The sequence below is a fragment of the Anser brachyrhynchus genome, assembly GCF_964034855.1.
Source record: "Anser brachyrhynchus genome assembly, chromosome: 14".
Classification (NCBI taxonomy): domain Eukaryota; kingdom Metazoa; phylum Chordata; class Aves; order Anseriformes; family Anatidae; genus Anser; species Anser brachyrhynchus.
In genome coordinates this window covers 7,651,540-7,673,451 of record NC_137709.1, presented here as the reverse complement: position 1 = coordinate 7,673,451, position 21,912 = coordinate 7,651,540, and the positions used below count along the sequence as shown (strand labels likewise).

General features: G+C 44.3%; 1 protein-coding gene across 2 annotated transcripts in view; it reads right to left on the bottom strand.

The window, feature by feature from the left end:
• SGCD (sarcoglycan delta) overlaps positions 1–21,912 on the bottom strand; it is a 526,403-nt gene that overhangs the window by 341,098 nt on the left and 163,393 nt on the right. Inside the window, exon 1 of one of the 2 annotated variants that reach the window (XM_080554843.1) lies at positions 3,916–3,980. The exons of the other annotated variant lie outside the window; for it this stretch is intronic. The gene's annotated coding sequence lies outside the window, so the exon portion shown is untranslated. Of the gene's footprint in view, positions 1–3,915; positions 3,981–21,912 lie in introns of those variants that run through there. 2 annotated transcript variants of the gene reach the window in all.

The window sequence follows — 21,912 nt, the reverse complement described above, 5'->3', positions numbered from 1 at the left end:
ACCTATGGCTCTTCACTTCCTTTTTTGTTATTCTTTTTAGTTTTAATTCTTTCCCCAGCAAACTCATCCCAGTTTTTGTCTTTTCCTCCCACTGACTGTGTCACTGTGCACTGGATCCAGTTGGCCAGCAATGGCAGGGAAAGCTAATTCCACTTAGTTACTGGAAAAAAACTATAAAAGCAAATATGCTTCCCTAAGGGCCTAGCCCAGGATGATAAAAAATCCAGACCAGCAGCATATTTCCTTAAAATCAGTTTTGAATGTCATCTCTTTTCCCACTGAAAAATAGAAGTATGAGAGGAGTACTCCGGGCATGCTGAAGCATACTGGTGGGCGCTGCCCAGCTCTGGAAATCACACCCCAGATAAATCCTCAGGCTGGGGAAACAGCGCCAGTCTCCACCCCAAAACTGGGCAAGCCCTCATCGCGTTTCAGACGGGCCACAAACACACAAATGCCATGGGGCTGTAGCTAAGATTATTTAAAGTTATGGGGTCAGTGACAGCAGCAGCTGCTGCTCCTGACCTCAAGGGAATCACGGTTCCACTTAACACAAACTCCCGTCCTCCCGTTTCTCACTGGAGTTACTGGGATGTGGGTTGTGCTCGAAGCTGCTGGAATGGGTTCCCAGTAGGAACCACGTGCTGGAACACGCAACAGGGGCAGAGGAAAAGGCAGCACAGGGGAAGATAAATAACTTTTCCTGTTAGGGCTGGCTCTACTTGTTTTCCCTGCCTTTTCGAAATGAACAGCTGCTGCTCAGGTTTGCCAGCATCCAGCACTCAAAAACTGTGAGTGAGAGACTCAGAAATAGGATGATTGTCTGTAAAACAGTCTGATATTGAAAAGAAAAAAAAAAAAAGCAGCTTCTTTTTATTTAGCTTGTGATTACTATGTCTGCAGGGATCCTTTTTCAAGCTTTTTCCCTCAGTTCATGAGGAGCAGAGATCCACTCTTTTTTTCCCTTTTTTCATTTTTTTTTTCCAAATGAATGCTGGGATTCTAGCATAATCGACTAATTCCAGGAGCTGAGGCTTGAAGATAAAAAAAGTATACCATGTCGCAAAGCTCACAATGCAATCTCATTGCATTGGCATTGGCAGCGGTTCACTTGGCTCTGGAAATAATAAAGTGGGAGACTGAAATGACAAACAAACTGGAGATCCAAGCCCAAGTACCACCGGGGAATGCAAAGCAGATGGCCAGCTAAAGAAGGCCGGCCCAAAGAATCGCTCTAGTCTTCGTAGTAAGATTACTGACAGCATCCACCGTGGTTACCTCCTTCCTATGAACGTGCCTGGCATGGTTCGGACCTTGGTGTCCTTGTCATGAATTATTAAGACAAGCAAACAAGCTGGAGAGCCCTCTCAATTGCAAATCATTTGTGCACCCTCTCACAGCAAACAGGGACAGTCAAGGGCACTGGGGAGCCTATGCAAGGGTTGGGAACAACTCCTTCCAAACATTCCTGTGCCATCTTGGGACTACATTCCTTACGTTAACCAACCATTTAGCTACCACAAAGATAACACTGATGTGTGCTTTCAGGAAGAATCGATTATTCAGCGTGCTTGTATTAAAATGTCTGCTGTCTTTCAATATGCCATAACATTATTTTGTCAAGAGAATTTGTTTAGAAGTTGCAAAATGAAGTCTGTGCTAACCAGGAGCAGGCACAATGGAAATTAGATTTTGGGACTCCCCATAAATATGCAAGAGTGAGCATACGAGATCATACGTAGCAATTCATTTTCAGAAAGAAGAAAAAAATAATAAATTACATTGTCTTCTGTCATATCCAGTTTGCCCAGCGGAGGAAAACATATGAGTATCAGCTGTGACCATCAGAGGTAAGCAGTGTGATAAGAATGCCCTGCAGAGCTCCAGCGGGACAAATCCTTCCTGCCTACCCCAGTCAATACATTGGTTTATTGGGGAAGAAACAATTATTGTACAGCGAGTTCCAGACCGCCAACCCCAGCAGATTCTCTCTGTAGCCAAATAGGATTTCTCTTCAGTTTATGTCCATCCCGAGCACTTAGCAAAGCTGCCCAGTTTTCTTGTGCTTCTAAGTATACCGCTATTTTCTCCAATTCTCACTCTTTTCACCAGTCTAGAAATGCAGCACTGACCGCTAAGTAAAACCTACGTGCTCTCCTCTGTGCTTGTTCACAGAGATCGGGATTTGGGACTTTGGACTTAACAGGAGAAGTTTTCCACAAGTGCTTGGAGCTAAATCCCACTCACTGTATTTGGGGGTGTTGCTCCATTACTTGTTGGTCTGAAATAAGCCAGATATAATCATTTGGGGCTGAGAGGGAATTACAGCCCCCCTTGAACAGGCACAGACCTCCTGTTCCCCTCTCCCAGCCCATCTGCCCACAGCCTGGTGCATCGCTGGAGCGCGGCCAGGCAGCCAGAGAAATGCATGCAGTGAATAAGGTCTTCCTTCCCCAGCAGCCAATAAAGATAATTACACAGGCCAGCATATATTAATTTGAGTTCAGCCCTTTTCCCACTCAAATTAACGTCAGTTTGGCCGTTAACGCTGATGCTAGCAGAAGCTGACCCAACAGCACGGGGCTAAAATGAGACTGCTCTGCAGCTCGCTGCTCTTCCTCGTTGTGGGCGGAAGGGAGCTGCCGGCCCAGCAGGGAACTGGTACCAGTTCTCACAACCAGCTGGGTGTCCGAGGCACCAGAGGTGTCTCTCACACCTACTGCAGGATCTTAGGCAGCGGGAGCTGCGCCGTGATCAAAGCAGCACCACCTCTGCCCCTGCAGCACCGCAGCTGGGCCCCGGGCACGCTCGTCTCTCTGGAGCTCATTTGCCAAAACCAGTGCTAAGGGAGGGCAGGGGAGGAGGCACGCACGGAAAAATGTTATCCCGGGGGGCTGGAGTCAGGGGAGCTGGCAAAGAGGAGACGGCAGCTTTCCGTGAGGGTGCCCGGGTGTGCTCAGGCAGGCGTGTGACACTCAGGGACTCCCAGCACGGGTCTGTCGGGTTGTTACTGGGCTTCCAGACCGCAGGAGCCACTTGTTATCAATATCAGGGATGCCACTTGAAAAATCAGGGAGAATCCATTGTGGCCTGTAAGGTTATTCTGGTGTGACGGGCACCCCTTGTATCTCCTTTTCCAGGGATGAGGCTCAGCCCCTACGTCTCCATCTCTGCTCTGTGCAAAGCCAGAGGGGGGTAACAACACAGTGACCGTGGGGCCTTCCTGCGGGCCAGCAGCTCACCTCATCCCTGCATCCATGCACATCTGGATGCATGCAGGTACATACACACATACATAGTTATTACCCTCCCCAGTTTTCCCCTTCAACAACATTTTTCTTTCAGGCAGTAGCCTGCCTATGAATATGTCTGAATATACAGATACACAGGCACTCAGCAGCAAGGCTGAAAAGCCTCAGCCACGCTTCCGCGGAGCACAGGTAGCACACCGATCTGCACGTATCTCAGAAACGCACACAGCTCTTCTCTTTTCTTGTTCTGCTGTTTCAGTAACTCTGCCGAAAACTTTGCTCACTGGCCTTGTATCACGGTGGGTGTAACTACAAGCAATTGCTCGCCTGCTACTCAGAGCAGAGTCACATGCTGGGACTGCTCATGTGCTGCTCGTATTTTCTAACAGCTGAGATGGGAAAAAAAAAAAAAGAGAGAAAACACAACTATTTCTAACTGAGACGCTTTCCTCTGTTGTCTGAATGCCCTCTGCTACACCGATTTCCTTCGGTCATTCCCCTCCCTGTTTCCACAAAAATAACTGCTTATAATTCGGATCTCCCAGCTTTCTGCCAGACAGTATTTGCAGATCGACTGCCAAGGCAAGCTCCACGCAGAAAAAAGAAAGGGAGGGAAAAAAAAAAAAGGAAATGGCAGATTAAAAAGATCAGCTCTGATTCTTACCTTCAGAAGCAGACTCCGTTCAAAGCCCACAAATACTTTTACTTCGCTGGGAGTCCACCAACTATTTTTAGCTCCCCGTGGGGACGCCATATACGGCCAGCAGCCCCCTCGCTAGCATTACTAATCTGCCCAGCATAACAGCGGGACACCTGCTGCTAGTGAGTCACTCTGTGTGTGAAACTAATGCTATATATATAGGCAAACCACAAAGACAATTGCTTATTTTCCTCCCTAGCCTGTGTTGTTTGTGCCTTCCTGGATTCTAAGCACAGCAAATAAGTGCAAAGACAGACTTCTGATTACAAATTCAAAGTAAAATTCTTGTTCTCTTCAGATCAGAAGCTCCAAGAAGCTGTGAGCTGTAGCAGAAGCATGTTTGCTTGTGTTTGTGGCATGTATACCCATGTGCATGCATACATCTGCACTTTCACACATGTATTCACCCTCACCGTGACTGTGTTCTTGCAAGCTCCAGCTCTGATACACGCAAACCAGTGTTTTCTCAGAAAGCATGAGTGGAAATTCAATGATTATAAATCTAAAGCCCCATCCTGGTCCTGCCTTCCCTACTCCCACACAGGGTAAGATAGAGCAAGCATGGAAAACAGGCATGTCCAGGGGAAACAGGTCTATAACCTGCCAGCATGGAGAAGAGACCTGCCACATGTTCCTCGTGCCTCATACGAGGTAGAAGTGGCTTTGGGGTTGTACAGTGGCTGTGAAACACCAGCCGTGCTCCCCTTTGTTTGCTTCCCAGCCATTACTTGAGGCAACAAACATGGAGAGAGCAAGGCTTTGGTCTGCGCTGGGAGCCTGATTTAGCTCTCCCCTCAAGCCGTGTATTTTATTGTTATAGGCTGCACTTCAAAACTTTTCGGAGCTGCAATAAAGAGCTGCTAGGTCTGGCTTTGTGATCTCTGGAAGATCTCTCTTTTCCTTCTTTTCTGTCACTCTCTTTATTTTTTCCAAAATGTGAAATTTTGGTTCTTTCTGTCTTTGAAATAAAGGCATTGTACCAATCTTCTGACTTGGACAATAATGTGTATTTCTACTCATGATGGACACTAGTACTCACCATTCCTAACCCTAGCTCACCCTACTGTCCTACTGTGGAATAGGATGAAAATTTACAGGAGATACTAAAAACATCTGGCAATAACCTTAACTGTCATGGGCAGAACGTGTGATAGGCATTGCAACACATGAAACTGTACCCTTTAGATTGGCGGATATAACCATGCAAACCCGTATGTTGCCCTTACAGTAAAGCACCTGAAGTATTCAGTGGATAATGAAAAGCTTCCTGGAGGCTTATAAAACCATTGTATTGAATGTGTTGCACCAGGATGATTTTTTAAAATATATAGAGAAGATACGTCTGTTCCTAGAGAGCTCTGCAGATTTTCAAATACATTTCTTTAGAGCCTTGCTTTTTATTTTGTTTTACTTTAGTTTTTGTGTCCCTCTTTATCTTCTTCTCCTGTTGAACTGGGAGAAGTATGGTACAAATGAAGAAACTCTCCCAGCCTGTCTGGTTCCCCTTCTCCAAGAGGAGCCGGGTTAGGCAGCAACAAATGGCCAGATTTTCCCTCCTTCAGCAGCTTCAGTTGTGCGCTGTATAAAACCCTTCAAAACCTGAATGAAGCTCCTAAAAACTGCCTTTACGTATGTCCAAGGCTCTTTGAGCAAGATTTTAGAAATATATTTCAAACCCAGAAATTAAAAAAAAAAAAAAAAAAAAAAAAGAAAGAAAAAAAAAAAAACAACTTTGCAAATCAACATCTGACCACTGAGAATGACGACCAACATCAGCCCTGAGCCTTCTCCCCCAGATAAAGATATTCAAGGAAATCATGGGCCCTTTCCCTCCTGCTGGATCCAGCAGAGCAGCAGGACTCGGGGCAGGCAGACCCCGCAGCACTGGCAGCTTCACTCTGCAGTGCTCTATTCCCCTCTAGTGACTGGATTGCACCGAGGGTATTGAATCAACTGCTGCCTTCCAGCTCCTCAGAGCCGCCGCATCCCTCAGGCACAAGCGGCTCTGGCTTTGTGCTTCAGGAGCCCTGCATCCTTTCTGGTACCTGCAACCCCCCCCAAAAAATGTCCCCTTGCATCTCAGAAGCAACCAGCTGCAAAGGGGAGAGTGACAAACTGAGTGCAAGGGTCAGCTCTCCCTGCCACCCCTCCAACAACAGCCTATATGTGCCATTAACATATTAAGTTACGCTGAAGATCTGTATGTCTATGAAATAAAAAAGAAGTAGAAGCAGAAGATGAAAAAAAAAAAAATCAGCACGTCTGCCTTGAATCCCAATTACAAAAGAATTGTTTGCCTTAATTCTAAATGTATTTAGAATATGGAGCATATATTTCCAAAGGATGTTTTGTATTTACAGCGTGTCTGTCTGGTTATACTGCTGCAATGTAATTGTTTTCCTGCTGAGAATTATAGCAGTGAAGTTACTCTGGGTGCGATTACAGCTAATTATAGTTTCGCTTTGGAATTTAAAGGCTCCCCTGCACCACTCTCTCCTTTCCACTTAGACACAATGGCCTCGGAGCGCGTTGTGGCTGCTGCCCGTAATTGTAGTAACCGAGGTCTGTAAGGTCACTGCCAGCTCCGGCATTCGGGTGCCTTTGAGGTTTAGTTGCTAGAAATGGGTAAGTCATTATGGTAACAATGTGAGGGAAAATCCACAACGAATACCCTGCACTGAGCCCACGGCTGAGGCAATATCAGCCCAAGCTTCACCTGGGGGGAGCTTTAACCATGAGAAGATGGCATCCCCTGCCCGGCAATGCGCTGGGCAGCCTTTGGGAGCAAGAGCAGTGCAAGATTTGTATCCAAATGGGGCAATTCTTAACAAAGATAAGTTATGTTCAGGGCGGCTAACAGCTGAAGGGCAGAGAGACATTCATTCCTGTGCACAGACCCATCAGGAGGTGGTGACTGCTCTGATATCAAAACTAGAGCCCTAGGAAAGCCTGCGTAAGGCGGCAGGCACAGCTTGGCCAAGCTGCAGCAAATTCATTGACTGCTCCCTAATGGGAAACAGTTCTTGACATTTTTCATAACTGTAGTTGTTCCTTTTGCCTCTAAATCTTTAAAGTCTGATGCTGGAATGAGGTTTTCTTCATAAATCACTTCCTTCTATCATACCTCTGCCTGTCGCTGCTGATATCCTGAGCAGAGAGCTGAGCTCCAGCTCAGTGGAAGAGCCGGGAGGGCATCCAGAACACACCACAAAGCCCAGCCCAGCACCAGCTAGGGTGGCCTCGATATTAATTCAGCACAAAGCACACTGGTGGCTGTGGAACAGCTCAGGCCCCTCAAACTCTGCAGCTGGATGGAGAAGGGCCCCCAGGCAGTCCCGGTCCCCCCGCACCCCAGATGGCGCAGCGTTGGGAAGAAATGTATTCCACTGCTGAGCGGCACCATGTGTTTCCAAACAAAATGTCAATGAGTTTTCCAGATTAAAACATTAAAAATGTATGAGCAACAACTGTCGCACGCAAGGGAGCTAATAACGCTGGTAAGGTTTACTCCTTCTGAAAACAGGTGACATCACGTTTAGGATCAACTTATGCAGTTATAGCTTCATCACATCGAAGGCCAGGAAGACTCCTTAGATCTACATTTGACCTTATAGCAAATGCTTACATTTTACCTAGCTATCTCTAATCGAACACAATTATAAGGCCCAAGATAGCCAACAGGGGAGAAAAGCAGCAAATCTCACTCTGAAGCCATCAAAAAGCAGAGAATCCTCTTTTTCCTCTTGAGAATTTGCTCTAACAACCAAGTTAACTTCCAGTTAAAAACAAACAAAAAAACAAAACACACAACTCATTATTTATATCCTGTTCAGTTTTTAAACATTGGCTCTTCCAATTTTGTCTGATAAATCAGAGAGACTTTTAGGATGTAGTATTTTCTTCCCAGAAACAGACTCATGCACACAAAAAAAATCACCTCAGACTTTTTTTGGTCAAACAAACACACCTTTGGTCAAACAAACCTTTCAGATAATTGATAATAATAAAATATTGTCAGATATTTCCTCTGACCCTCAAATAATTGAAACCATTTTTTCCTACATATTCTCCAGCTTTTCCATATCCTTTCAAATTTTCAATACAGTCCTTTGCTAGTTCAGACCTGGTTTTAATAATGCTGCACATAGAACTAGAATTACCTCTTTTCCTTTTATACATTTAAAGGCCGCATAAACTCCTTTTGCCAGACCATCACAGAGGTTCTTTGGTTGCATGGAGGCATTTTGGAGCACCCTTCTTCCCATGACTGCTACCTGTGCTCCCGTGTGCAGGGCTGTGCCCGGGGACAGACCAACACCTAGCTGGAGGGATTTCTCATCATCTTTGTCAAAAGATTCAGGTTCCTCAGTGTCACTCCCCCTACTTCTTCTCAGCATCCCTCTTTCTTGATCTCTGTGTTGTGTAAAATGTTTTCATCTTGTGTCTTACTGCTGACCACTGATACAAACACGGGAGGGCTTTGATGCTCTGACTTAGATTTCACGTGCCCCAGAAACCCCAGGTCTGTTCAGTGCCAGTTCTCCATTGGGAGCTGCTTGTTGAGCTCCATCAGACACCTCTTAATCCACTTAATGTATGTTCCAGCATTATTGAATAGTGCTAATGTTTAATCAGCACGTTATTCAGTACCAAGTCAAACACCTTACAAAAGTGTAAATGCACTAAATTTATACAATCGGTTTTGTCAAGCAGACATGTAACATAATCAGAGAGCAGAATTAGGTTTCTTTGATAAAGTTTGCCATAAAGCCATGCCATTTAGACTATTTAGTAATTCAGTTTTGCATCAGCTTTTGAATTATTTAAACCCAAGTGATTACAAACTAACCAGCCTGCTTGGCTCTCAGGAAATACTTCTTCAAAACAGCCTTCTCTCTGAAATTAATACGGACACTTTTCATATGACCGGCTGAGCATTATCTCACTCCTGAGGCAGCCTTTACCTCCAGGGGGATGGGGCTGGATTTGCTGCCTTTTGGGAGCTGCCACAGAAAAACTGGTCTCTGATGGGACCAGCTGGCTAAGGCAGGGGTACCGTGTCCCATTCCTCCCAGTACCCTTCACAGCCACCCTGCTGACAGCACCTCACCAACACTTCCAAGGAAAACAGACAAACAAACAATTCTTCTTTATGGTTTTCCTTGCAAAAAGCTGAGAAATGACTTAATCAAAAGAGATAATACATGACCTGTGGCATTCCTGCATGCACCTGGCAGCACGCAGCCACTGCTGCACACAGTCTTGTGGTTTAGGGCCCCAGATAAGTCTGCTCTTTAATTACATTAGTACAAAGCCATGGCCACGATCTTATGGGCAGAAGGATGGACACATTCTGGAAGAGATCCAGCTGCCCAGAGGATTTCTATAAAGTTTGAACACAAAGACACACATTTCTTTGTATCAAAAACCCACCTCTTTTTGTTCAGACCAAGTTATTTGAAGGAGCCTAAAGGTATCTGGGAACCCTTTGCGTAGTCCCCACCTTACTCCTTTAAACAAGTTCATTTTGCCCTGCCAGAACTGCTGTTGCTTACCTCATTAAATAATAACGAAACCTCCAGGAATTCAGCAGAGAGCTGTATGTTTTGCACATAAAGACACAATGGCTTCTTAGTGCTCCTGCTGTTATTCAGAAATCATGCAAAATGAAGCTGAGGCGGGAGCAAAGCATGGCACAAACGTGAAGCCTTCATACTTCATGAGCATACCTCATTTGCTCTGCTGTCAGTAACTCAAAACCCCAATGAAAAGAGGAGAGGGGAAAAAAATGAAAGAAAATAAGTAAATTATATGCAAGCCACTAGACTCATCACTTAGCTGCTGGCAAAATATTGACTCCTGAATGATCTTTGTCAAATCTCATAAAAAAAACAGCCTCTAGCTGATGAATCTTGCCATGGGCATTAGAAGGGGTACTGCTGGAAAAAGAAAAGAAGGGAAATGGAAAAGAAGGCTTAATTTTAATTAAGTAACCTACCTATGTCTGCATTTGGTCACGGCTCTCGTGATTTGGAAAAGAAAATGCTTGAGGGCTTGATTTTTGTTTGTTTTAAATATTCATGGCATTTCAAATGCCTTCTGTGCTGGGCTTGGTGGACCTGATCATAAACAGCTGAACCAGCTGTGGGGCTCCCTGCAGTGAAAACCTCGACAGCAGCAGTTAGCTCGTACGGCCACTCAGCCAAATCCCTGCCCCACCACCAAAGATCACAGCAGAATACTTCCAGTGAAGGAGCTGCTGGGACCCCATGCAGGCGCTGAGCACTTCTACTGGTTTCAGGAGTGAGATAAATGGACATGCAGTATGTCTGTATCAGCATTCTGGACATTTTAGACTATATAATTGTACTGACATTTCACCATTACCTGGGTTTTTGCTCAGCCTTTAACCCAGCTGTTAAGGGTTGAAGCTAGGAAGGACAGTACTATGAACAAGGGGTAAGCAGTGGGGAAGAAGAAGAAAGTATTTGTTATCTAGAGCAATAATTTATCACTTCCAGACAGTACAGCAGGATAAAGAATAGCCTCCTAGTTAAAGAATTGATTTGAGACTGAGAGGATCTGTCCTGGCAGATCTTGGACCTGCCAAATAGAGACATAAAATGGAAGAAAGGCTCCCGGTCCCAGGTGTGGTCTGAGGGGTGCCATGGGGACAAGCTGTGCTGCAAAGCCCCAGATAAAATCCCAAGGAAGAAATTTGCAGGACTTAAGACCTGGATTTTTCATCATAAATAATGTGCCATAAGCTATGCTGAGGTATTCCACACAGAGTCTGCCATTTCCAGTTTCACTCTAATCACTAACCAACATTAATTCAACATTAACTCAGGACTCACCAACCACTTTCACCCAACTCATGTTGGCATCATGTAATCCACCCAAAAGTCTCTCCCTGAGTCTCCTTTTTTTTTTTTTTTAAAGTGATTTTTAAAAATCACTTTCAGTGATATAAGAATACTCCTAAATGTCAGCTACAGGCAGGAGAAGATAGTTATCGGTCTGTTTTTAGAGAGAATTTTTGGCTCAGCTTCTTCTTCCTACCCTGCTCATCACTGATGTATTTTTAAATGAATCCTAAAATACACACCAGGAAACTCTATTAAATAAAAATCATGAATGGCATGCAGACTGTGCTATTACTGTGCATAAGAAGATAACAAGACTCCAGAGACTGCCCTTTACATTCTGCTGCTCTCGCTAACTACAGACCTGGCCCAGCACCCGCGCACATCCCACGCAGAAGGGAGAGCATCACGAGCCCCATACAATGTGCCTGGGAAGAGGCCGGCAGAATAAGAGATCAGAGAAGAAGAGAATTGGGATCCATGAGCTGGGCTCTCTGTGTGCTCAATTAACTAAGTGATTGGACATGCACAATCAGAGATCCCCAACGCGTCGTTTGCAGGTTATCAGCGATACTGGACATGAGCTGGAGCAGCACTGGGCTCCCAGTGCCAGCAAACTGGAGGAACAGATTAGAATTCTGAAAGCTTTTTAAAGCCAGGCTCTCACCTCAAGACACAATAAAAGAAAAGCTTTTAGATCATTCCTGGCAGAGGAGTTGGAAAGCTGCCATGTTCACACAGAGTAACTATGGTAATCCATATCAGGTTGCAGAAATCATCTTTAGCATAGAGTCTTTTAAGCCCTCCAAGAAGCCGTCTTCTTAATCTACTTAAAAACAAAAAATAAAGGGTGTTTCAAGGTCAAGCAGTACTAATAATGGGATCAAAGACACTGAATGGGAAACGAGGTGAGGCTCCACATCCCCAAGCACCAACCCCTGTCTCTGTGAGGAGTGACAGCTCTGGTGCAAGGGACAGCAGCTGAGCAGGGGACAGGCACCCGTGCCTCGTGCTCTGCGTTACCATGTGAGCTTGATCATGTCATTCGCAAGGAAGACTGCATAATTAAGATGCTCTGCAGAAAACCTGTGCTTAATTGCTTTGATGCTTAGGTGATTGAGAGCTGAATACATTACTGTGACAAAATTACTGAACACAAAGGCCTTGATGCTGTTCTTTTCCGTGCCGGTGGAAACAGGGCTCAGAGTTCACCTCCATGGGCACCTGAGAATTGCTGGAGCTTATTTACCCAGGCAGCCACAGCCCTCGGTCACACTCCAACTCTGCTTAAGTACTTGGGATTTCACTGTGACGGTTCTAGAGGAATCTGATTCTCTTGTTCACTTAGGCAGAATCAGGAGTATAGAAAATCAAGTTTCACTATTTCAAAATTAGCTCAAAATTAAATTCCAGTACTTAAATCCCCAGGGTAAATCTAGCCTGAACTTTTGCCCTGCTTCACCCAGCTGTGTGTGCACAGCAGGCTACCCTGTCATCTAGTCATCTTCCCCAGTATTCCTCAGATATCTGAGTGATCCCTGCATGTCTCTGAACATCCTTGAAACTAAGGCAAATGAACGTGACAGGAGCTGGACCCAAAAAGGATCAAGAACAAGGGTAGCACAGAAACCTTTGAGGGAAAAGATGACATATGACCAATGAAATCTCAAATGGCTGTACTGTAAGAAACTCATAATCGGACTTACTCTGCTGCTTTACTTTGCTGCCTGCTGAGCCAGACTTCCCTCCTTGTAAAGACAGGAAAACCTCTGACGAGTCCAACAGAACATCAAAACTGAAAACTGTTCCTCATCAGTCTTATGGTAAAGGGCCAAAATCTCAGAGATTAGGTGTCTATCACTGCATCCACGTTCTTTATTTCTTCTTTACTTTTTAATACAAAAGCTGAAGTTTTCCTCAGTGATGGGGTCTTTTTTTCTTTCTTATATGCAAAATGGTTGTACTTATGTGCACAAAGCAGCTGAATGCCCATCTGTCTGGTCTGCTCATACAAATACAGTACAGGGCAAAAATCTGCATTTGGGGGGAAAAACTAAACAGATGTTCAGGAAAAGCATGCAGGCAAAAAGCTTCAGTGATGATAGACACTTAGCTTTGGAGATACTCTGAAAATCAGGACTAAAATATCAGTTTTAGATGGTAATTGCACCTGTGAGTGTGGGTTGTTGTGCCCATGCCTTCCAGCCTCTGACTGTGCTGCAGCAACCCCAGCCGTGGAGCAGCAATGTGTTCAGAGCCTGCTGACAGCCAGCCACCCTTCCTATGCACGGGGATGAAGGATAACACCTTTCCTGTCAATGAGCTTCACTTATTTGTATCACAATGCCATTCCTTAGCACAAACAGTGATGGGACCTGCTTGCCAGAGCGGCTCTGCTGGTGGCTGCTGAGCAGACTTCACTTGCAGCCAGACCTGTGTATCGTCTCCATCTATTCCTTTCCTATTCCTTGTGCTTTGGCACAAGTTCGGGCCGTGCCCAGCTGCCCAAAATCTTTCTACTGCCTCCTCCAGTCCAGTCTCTACACACATCTTTGAGGAAGAGCCCAATGCAGGCAGAACGCAGCTGCACAGAGTCCCTCTGCAAGAAGGCAACCACAAGCAATTTCATTCTCCCCTCAAGCAGTCCCTTGTACACTCCACTGCAAAAGAGACAGTCATGGAGTGTCAATGAGTGTTTAATTAATAAGCTATTATAGAACTACTTTGCTAAACTGAGCATCCAATGAGGAAATAACATCTAGGGAGCAAAAGCATGAATGAGGCTCCAACTGTCAGCTTTATGGATGTCTGCTGTTGGGATACGGCTCCTTCAGCTGTGATGGAAGGATTTGCACTTTGGGAAAGAGATACAGGAGCTAATGCACACGCTTCTTGTATGCACATTTTCCACCTGGAAAATGTCTGTAAAGATACGGTCTGCTACACTGTGTCTCTGGCACAGGAGGGAGAAACAGATGGAGAGATCGTCTAAAACCCTTTTTTCTCCATACTTAATAACCTGGAGCTCTTCTAATATCTAGCATGTGTAGGTTGGCCTCATCACTATGTGCATGCTCTTCCGAGGAAAACCGACTACATTCTGTGGCTGGATAATACAAAAATGTGTGACTACTTTACAAAGAGAACAGGATAAGCTCTTAAAACCACTGTGTCCTTTACGAAATGCTGTTTACAGCAGATCTGTCACGAGCATCAGTAACTCACCTAGCCATCTTAGCGCAACATGACATTTTAGTGCCAGTGAAATTGGGAATGAAATCAGCCACATCTTGACACAAGTTTAGAAATTAGGAAAACCTTTCTTTTCCCTTTTTTTTTTTTCTTCTCTCTTTAAACTCAAAAATATTGATGTACTCTAGTGGAACACTGCAGTGCTCCTGAACAAAGAACTTCCTGCACACCATCTCACGCTCAAAATATAACTCTGGGCTTATTTGGAATTAAACCAAATTTTGAAATTGTTATTTTTCTCATGAAAGAAATGTCCATTTCAGTCCAGCTTGACCTAAGCAGCAGTACAATACTGCTGGTGGAAGGAATTGCCTTCCTATCCCCCACCCCAAGTTTGTTCTATGCTCTGAAGTAGGGGATTTTATTACTCTCAATTTACCGTGCAAAGCTACAAATAACAGCAGCCATAAGATTACCCATCTCTTGTTAAAATGCAGATGGAATACACAGCCTCCTTAGATACTGATTTCCAGGGGAAGCCTTTATACTGTGTTAAGTATCAGACTCTTACTCCCCTGCATGAAGAGCAAGTAATGCCAACAGAAAGGAGTCAACCAGAGCATCTCCCCAGCTCTTGCCAAAATGTACTCCTCAGCAACTGAAACAAAACTCTTCAGCCCCTACAAAGGCCTCATACCCCTTTGGTGCCCACACCTCATACCAGTGAGACTTAGGCTCCCATATAAAACTCAGAAATGTTACCTTTCACCATTAGGAGCTGCCATGGGAAGCCAACGTAAATTCAGTCTGCAGCTAGCAATTTCCTGTTCATAAGTCATCTGTTTCTCTATGTCTTAGGGGGAATACAGATTTTTCTTGGGACACCAGGACTCAGGGGAATTACCTGTAGTTAAACATCTGATTAATGGCTCATTAAGAATCAGCAACAGTGTTTATTCAGTCCCTGTCTGAGTGTGGTTTTGCAATTAGGTGCTTTTGAGACTGCAGGTGTGTGAAATATTCATAACCCAAATGGAAATATGATGGAAGTGCAGTTTATGCTTACTCAAGGGCTGGCTGCTCTGGATTATAAATATAAAGCAGAAAAGCAAAGGTGCGATTATTACTCTGCCCAGGGAGTGCCCAGACACTCACAAGACTCTTTACAAACATATTAGAATAAATTAGTTGGGACAGAAATTTAGTGTTTAAGTGGCAGCACCTCCTATCCCCTTCATGCCACCTCTGGTACAAGCTCCTGCTAGATGCAAGGCTAGCTCATAAAAGCAGTTACTTGTGTAGTAACCAGTGCAGCCAGCAGGATCTGAGCTTCTCTGGAGGCACACCCACTGAAAGAAGAGAGGAGAAGGAAGGGGACAGATGACCCTCGGCCAGGTCTGACTGCTGGGTTTCAGGTTCCATATTAAAATCACTGGGGCTTTAGTTCTGTTTAAGGCTGAATCATTTCATTATCTTCCTCCCTTACCTGACCCCAGGATGACATGGGGTGGCCACAAAACCTCTCTGGCCTCCATATGATGTGCTCCTGCCGTTTGCTACGTTACCTCCAGAGCAGACACACACACTGAGGAGCTGCAGCTTCTGATCACAAACACAGCTAGCAACAGGTTACCAGGAACTTTACAACATGCAGTCATAATGCTCTAGTTCTGAAGACGAAACAAGGAGCATGGAGCAGGAGGGGTAGGGGGCAGACAGCAGCAAACACTGCCACCTGAAGAGAGCTCCCCCATCAACTTCAGGTGGGGCAAAATCTATCCTGAAAGCAGTTAACTTGTCCCTGCTGTGGTTGCTGGTATGAGCATTGAGCCTTCCCTGAAACCGCTTCCTTTTCCTAATTTATTTTATGCTGTTGTTTTTTAAAAGGGTTGTTTCAGAATTCCTCTGGGTCCCTTATACGCCGTGCTACCACCTTGCAGAGGCTCTCAGTGGTGCTGTACAACTAAATATTAGTCACAGGAGAACGGGAATGGATAGTCGAGCACAAACAAATCTAAAAGCAGTGAACCATCAAATGCGAGGAACGCGGGAGGAAGCTGACAGATGAAGGACTGTGCAGAGTCCCTAAATCCAGAGCAGGTTTCTGAAAGGGCACCTTTTTTTCGAGAGGAGTAATTCTAATAGTCTCTCTCCACTGCAAAAGGGAAGGATTTATCTGTTTGCCATCACTGATTGCCTGATGTAAAGTGCTTTGTACTGGCCTAAAAGGAGGCAGACAAGTGCTTCCAGATGGTGGGAGGCAGCAGGTGAGGCCTGATCTCTGCTCCCACTTGCTGCAGGTACCCTGAAGCCCTGGGTCTGCAGGCTCCCCCTGCTCCCCCCGTCCAGCCTCTGCTGCCCAGGCCCCTGCGGGGCTCCAGTCCAAGCCCCTGCTCGCAGCTTCCCACCTACGATGGGATGCACAGAGCCTTTGTCCAGGCAACTTTGAAGCCTCCTGAAGGATGGGGGCTCCTCAGGTGCCCTGCTGCAGTGCCTGGCTGCCCTCAACGCGGAGACCTTGAAGTCCAGTTTTAATTTCCCTCACTACAGCTTGTGTCCCACATCTCTTGTCCTTTCCCTATGCACCAAGACTCTCCTCTGTAATATTCATGAAGGAAGTGAAGGCACCTATCAGGTCTCCCCCTGCTTTGCTTTCCCTTCCCCAGAGAAAACAAACAAACCCAGAAACGTTTGGTGCTTCTTTCTGGTGGCTCAGGGGCAGGGGTAGCCCGAGAGAGCCTCCAAGGGTGGACACCTACAGCCCTAACATCCAGACTTTAGGAAGGGGAAAGTGGAGGCCCCAGGCAGTGACCGTACTGAAGACCCCAAAAATTCAGGCTGAGTACAACCATGACATTTAAAAAGACGCCCAAACCCATTTAAAAATTGATTTAATGTTGGTAAATCTACCATGGTCTGAGGTAAGCTGTTCCAGTGGTCCATTAGCAGAAGCACTGGACTTTTTCCAGTCTGAATGTTTCCCACTGCAGTTACCAGTCTTGGCTTATGCTATGACATCATCTGTGACATCCAAGGGTCCTCTGCTACCACCAGACATCTTCCTTACTGTTAACGCTTTGACAAAGTAACGAGACAGAGTCGTTTTTAGTCTATAAGCCAGGACTTTTAGAACTCTTGGGTATTTTTTTTTTCAGAAGTATTTCAAAATTTGTCACACAGCACTGCAGAAATGGTCTGTCTTTATTTCCCTGTATATTGGTAACATCTGCATTAACTCAGTCTTCTCCAGCTCTATATTCAAGGTCCCTATTTAATTTCTTAGTCACTGCAGCCAGCGCACATTGAGGTGTTTATCATTTCAAAACCACAGTCACCTCAGCCAATAAACATGACCTATTTTCATGGTTCCTGGACCTCACATTTTCTGTGTCATTCAAATAAGTCTTTTTGCACGCTGGATCCAGATTGCTTTGAAGAACTGATTTATTGTTATTTACTAACCTGCTCATTTTTATGTCATCTGCAATCTTTGTCATTAGTAATTGGATATTTTCTTCTAGATCATCGATAATGGTGCTCTACGACGCTGAACCAAAAATAGATTGCTGGGCAGCTAAGAAGCAACCACACTGAATGTTGGTTCCCTGCTCCCAATTACTGTAATGTAGCTAAAATACCTGTAAACGTGAAGGCCGTATCAAAGGCCCATTTGAAAACCTTTTGGAAAGCCTCCAAAATAGAAAAAGGGAGACTTTTGCAGAGCTGAAGAAAAAAAAAAAAAAAAAAAAAAAGCTTAAATCTGTTATTTTGAATAGTCTTTTTTTTTTTTTTCTTTTTCACAAGAAGACTTCATCAAATACTTTTTAACTATGTCAGGGCTTTAAGTTCTGTCAAATAAGGAATTAACAGAGAAACTGTCACATTATTGTCTTGTTAACTCTTTCCTTTTCCTACCATATGCACAAAAGTCTGGGAGATATTTCTTGTTAAAATGTCTCTCATTTTCTCAGATTTGAGGAGAGCCACCATTTACTGTGAGCTGACATTTCTAGCAAAATAAAGGATAAAGTCTGGAAAAAATATCATCCTCCCAACCTTCTCTCTTATTCTCTTTTTGAAACTGTATGTTTGATAAGTTCAATCAATATGAAGTTTTAAAAAGGCAACCGATGGCAGTTGTCTCCTAGAAGTTTGAACTATAATAGCTATTTGAATCCTGGTCAGGCTTTTTAATCTACAGCAGACAGTATTCAAGGATGTGCCAAATTTTATCTGTTAGTATGATTTACTGTAGTATTTATTGTCAAGGGTTTTGTTTTTGTAATATAAATTAATGCACAGCAGTAGTCCCTGCCCCACAGAGTTCCACCAAGCAGCAACCCAACAAGTGGTTTGCGGCAGTGAGTTAGTGACAAAAATAGGAAGCAACCTGCGGTTCCTAACCAGTTCTGCACTCTGAATGTCTCCTGCCACCTGGCCAGGATATTTGTGATGTATTTCTGGGAGAGATAAGCTTTGAAACAACTTCAGAAGAAGATAAGGATGAGAGAAGGATGTGTTCACGCATTTGCTTGCAAGTATTTTATCTTTGCAGGGCCCACGAGCGAGCACAGAGAACCAAGCTGTGAGCAGTCTCAGGGAAACCACATATTTAACGTTAATAATGTACTTCAGTACCCAGCTAAATCAGGGCTCCCGGTGCCTTGTCAGAGATGCTGATTTCCTGACTCTGTAACTCTCTTTTTTACCACGGGGACTTGTGGAGTTGCTCAACCATTTGCAGTTCTCTTGATGGCAGACAGTTTCTTTATACGTGACATTTTTCTAAGATTGATACAGAAAAGGTCATATGCTTTTCCTCAGCTATGTGATTAATACTATTCAAGGCTTTAAAATATATATAGCAAAAGACAATAATTGTCAAGGTTTAGGTGTACGTCTAGTGAATTCATTGCTGCCATTAGGAGACAATTTGCCATACCTCTGACGGAGTAAGAAAGTCTTGTAAACAAAAGAAAATGTAGTGAATATACCAGGAAAAGAATGAGGCTTTTGTCACCGTTGTCATATAAATTATCTGCCTCTCCCCCCACAACTCTAAGAATATTTATCAGTAGTATGTTGGAATCCTACCTATTAAACAGTGGAAAATAGAATCATTTTGCAGAGCTAAAACCCATTTCTAAAAAGGGAGAAATCCCTCATTAAAATCAGAACCCCCCTCCCAGGACCTGCAGTCCTGCAGGGCAGGGACAGTGCCATGCTCTGTGTCATTTGGACTTGGTGCAGCCTTGTGCTCTGCACAGCTGGGGGGATCTGTCCCCGGAAGACCCTCTCGATTTCCTCTGTATTAATAGCTAGGAATCCAAAGTCTCTTCATTGTAACAACATACAGTGCAGACCTGCCCTTCATTTCAGGGTTTCTATCCAAAAAAACATAACCGATGCTCTAATTAGCAGCTCTGCTGACTTCGTCTGGACTGCGAAGGATTGAGAAGTCACAGCCAACCTTTGATTTAAAATCAAGAGGGTTACAGCCCAGCCTTCCTTCAAGAAACTGATTTCTGCACTCTGGTACTCATTAGGAAGGAAGCTTTTACTGCCATACATTTGCCTTATTAAAAGGCTGAGCTCTCCAACAGATAAGTTACACCCAGATGTTCAATTCCACCCCTTCTTTTTTTGTGCCCATTGGAAATCCACGGGGACAGGGTAGCAATGTCTGTGCTGCACTGATGCCCAGTTCACTGCGAGGAAGTTCTGTACAGAGAAAGAGCGATGCTGAGATGAAGGTTACTCTGCTGGTTACATAAGGGCTTAGGGTGTTTTTTTTTTTTAATCTTTTTTTCTTGACTTCTCTGTTACCAAGGCTTTTCAAAAATCCACAATAGGCCCAATTTAGCTAGACCCAACACTGAGTGCCTTGCAGCGTCTGTAAGAGCAATTAAGAAACACTATTCCCAAAGCTGTCTTCTCCTCAATTATGTCAGCGAACAAAGAGGCGTGACTGTGTAAGACCCTCTCTATTAAACAAACCAGACCTACTTATTTCGGCTTTGATCAGGGGAATGAAGTCAGTGGGGAACACGGAAGGCAAAGCCTCAGTCGGACCTGTGAAGTTTACAAACAGAAAGGAGAAAAGGAAAATAATGATGATTCTTGCCTATGTGCGCTTGAAACTAAACCTGCCCGTTCTGCAGAGAGTCAGGTGTACCAGGCACTGCTCAGAACAGTGGGGCCACAGCCTGGGGCTAGGAACAGGGCAGACACTGTAGTTAGCATAACATAACTCAGGAGGAATTTTGGGAATTTATCTTTTGAGATCCCTCCTTTTTCAAAGGAGTTCATAAAAGGATGATCCATAGTTCATATCCTGGTCTGTTTTAGATGTGGCACAAGATGCCGGTAACTGCTGTGCCCTTGCCTCATCACTTAAGAAAACAAATAAAAGACAAGGAATTAGGACTCCTTGAATTGTACTATTCTTTCTATTAGTATAGTTAGTCTAATAAAAAATGGCAATGTGTTCCATAAAATATTAGTATAGCTCCTTCAGATTTCAGTAACTGCCACTTTGTTTGGGTTAGGGTTTTTGCTTTGTTTGTCTGGTTGGTTGCTTGGGCTTGTTTGAGCTGAGATTTTTGGCTGAGCTTTTGTGCTGAGATGGAATAAAAGTTGCTCCTCATCACAGAACCCCCATCACCTTTTGCAGTCTCTGCTGGAAAAGACAACTTTGCATTTCTGAGCTAATGAAATATTCAGCAGCGTCTGGGTGGGGTGGGTTGCTACCAACTCACGCTACTAGGAGGTATGTATATGATGGTTTCTTAGATAAAAACACAGCATCTGTATTAGCTATTTTGACATCATTCTTAATACCTACTTGGTCTTGCATGTAACAGCCTAAGAGACGAGCCATGCTGGTCCCTCAGGATGTGTAGGAAGCAGTCTCAGGAGTAGCTCCATTGAAGCCTACAGCAAAGCTGCAGCTCATAGAAAACCTGCACTTATCTACTGGCCAACTTCTCAGCAGCCCCTCCAAGCTGAACAAACTGGGGGCTTGTTCAGAGGCTTGGTGGTGGTTTTTTTTTTAACCTTGCAAAAGATTTGGATGGACAACAACGGAAATAAAAACTGTTTTCTTATCTGCACACCAACGTCTCGGTGCATGCAGAGGTACTGATGGTCGGGGATATTGCAAACTGAGATTATAGCTCTTTATGTAAAAACTCGCTCGACCATTACTTCATTTTAATCTCCTATTTATTATTGGTTGCATCAGCTTATAAATTAGGACAGTAAGTTGTCTGGAGCTCTTAATGGCATGTTTGACTGCTGCTTTGAAAAATCATCTGTACAGTCATCAAAATAATATTAATGGGTCATTACTTCAATAAAATATACCACAGAATGATAACAGCGTTAGAATTAATAGGATAGTGATAATGAACTCTTGGAACTTCTCTAGTGCCTGGTATCAAAACACTTTCCAAAGGAGATCAGTATTGTTAACTCCATTTTACAGCTGGAGAAACTGGGGCAAGGAGCAACATCTGATTGCCAGAGTAACAAAATCAGGTATTTGAAGCTCAGAAGGTGAAGCTGATATTTGTCCCAGGCCATGTTATAGAGTTTTTAATTTATTGCCGCCTTCTCCTTTTGAGTCTGAGCCTGTGCCAGCTCAGGGTGAAGCTTCTCTGAAGCAGCAGAAAAGGCTGCAGTTGCCCATTATCTCCCTCGTGTCACCACCATTTGCTAGTTCATGCCCTTAATCTTTCAGATTTCTAGAAGTATCCTTCATCCCTAGAAGAGCTCATTTCCCGAAGGCATGCACATGTTAGCATTCACTGTGTATGCTGACGATTTTTTAGGGCTTTGCTGGGTGGAGATGTGTGGGAAAACTAATCCACAAATCCTCTGTGAACTTGTTCGGAATCCAAAT